This window comes from Bombus pyrosoma, unplaced genomic scaffold (genome assembly GCF_014825855.1).
Source record: "Bombus pyrosoma isolate SC7728 unplaced genomic scaffold, ASM1482585v1 HiC_scaffold_4725, whole genome shotgun sequence".
Classification (NCBI taxonomy): Eukaryota; Metazoa; Arthropoda; class Insecta; order Hymenoptera; family Apidae; genus Bombus; species Bombus pyrosoma.
The window spans coordinates 714,337-716,748 of NW_025219985.1; positions in this window are offsets into that span (position 1 = coordinate 714,337).

Genomic DNA, 2,412 nt, shown 5'->3' on the forward strand with positions numbered 1-2,412 from the left:
AGCGTATAAAGTTATATGTTATTACAATATAACCTATAGCGTTTTATAGTACTACGTTATGACGTACAACGTTGTGTAGTATGATGATATAACGTAAAACATTATATGGTATTATGTTATAGCGTATAACGTTATATGGTATTACGGTATAACATATAACGTTATATAGTACTAGGTCATGACGTATATATTTATATAGTATTGCGTTGTAACGTATAACGATATATACTATTACGTTATAACGCATAACGATGTATATATAGCACTGCGTTATGACGTAAAACGTTGTTTGGTATTTTGATATAACGTGTAACGTTGTATGGTATTACGATAAAACATATAACGTTATATAGTACTACGTTATGACGTATAACGTTCTGTAGTATGATGATATAGCTTATAACGTTATATAGTACTACGTTATGACGTCTAACGTTGTATAGTACTACGTTATGGCGTGTAACGATATATAGTAATACGGTATGACGTATAACGTTATATAGTACTACGTTATGACGTATAACATTATGTAGTATTACAATATAACATATAACGGTATATGGTATTATGATATAACGTATAACGTTATATGGTAATACGATATAACTTTTAAAGTTATATGGTATCACGACATAACATATAACGTTGTATAGTACAACGTTATGACGTATAAGGTTATATAGTATTACGTTCTAACGCATAACGTTGTATGGTATTACGTTATAACGTATAACCTTACACAGTAATATGTAATAACGCATAACGTTATATGGTATTAGGATATAACGTTTAACGTTATATGGTATTACGTTATAGCGTATACCGTTTTATGGTGTCAGGAAATAACATTTAACGTTATATAGTACTACCTTATGACGTATAACGTTGTGTAGTATTACGATATAACGTATAACGTTATATGGTATTAGGATATAACGTTTAACGTTGTATAGTACTGCGTTATGTCGTATAACGTTGTGCAGTATTTTAATATAACGTAAAACGTTATATGCTATTACGTTATAGCGTATAACGTTATATGGTATTACGTTATAGCGTATACCGCTATATGGTGTCAGGAAATAACATTTAACGTTATATAGTACTACGTTGTAACGTATAACGTTATATAGTAATACGTTATGACGTATAACGTGTGTAGTATAATGATATAACGTTTAACGTTATATGGTATTAGGATATAATGTTTAACGTTGTATAGTATTACGTTTTGACGTATAACGTTATATGGTACTACGTTATAAAGTATAACGTTATCTGGTATTGCGACATAACATATAACGTTATATAGTACTACGTTATGACGTATAACGTTATATAGCATTACGTTGTAACGTATAACGATATATAGTATTACGTTGCAACGTATAGCAATATATAGTACTACGTTGTAACGTATAACGTTATTTAGTAATACGTTATGACGAATACCGTTGTGTAGTATTATGATATAACGTATAATCTTATATGGTATTAGGATATAATGTTTAACGTTATATAGTACCGCGTTATGACCATTAAATTTGTGTAGTATTTTGATATAACATATAACGTTATATGGTACAACGTTATAGCGTACGACGTTGTATGGTATTATGTTGTAACGTATAACGATATATAGTATTACGTTATAACGTATAACGACATATAGTGCTACGTTATGAAGTAAAACGGGGTGTAGTGTTATGATATAACGTATAACGTTATATGTTACTACGATATAGCGTATAACGTTATATGGTATTACGATATAACATATAACGTTATATAGCACTACGTTATGGCGTATAACGTTCAGTAGTACGATGATATAACGTATAACGTTATATAGTACTACGTTATGGCGTATAACGTTGTATAGTATTACGTTGTAACGTATAACGATATATAGTATTACGTTATAACGTATGACGTTGTATAGTATTACGTTATGACGTATAACTTTCTGTAGTATGATGATATAACGTATAACGTTATACGGAATTACGATATAGAGTATAACGTTATACGCTTATTACGATATAACATATAACGTTGTATAGTACTACGTTATGACGTATAACGTTTTCTAGTATGATGATATAACGTATAACGTTATATGCTAGTACGATATAGCGTATGAGGTTATACGGTATTACGATATAACATATAACGTTATATAGTACTACGTTATGACGTATAACGATATATATACTACGATATGACGTATAACGTTCTGTAGTATGATGATATAACGTATAACGTTATATAGCACTACGTTATGGCGTATAACGGTGTATAGTATTACGTTGTAACGTATAACGATATATAGTATTACGTTATAACGTATAATGTTATATGTTACTACGATATAGCGTATAACGTTATACGGTATTACGATATAGCGTATAA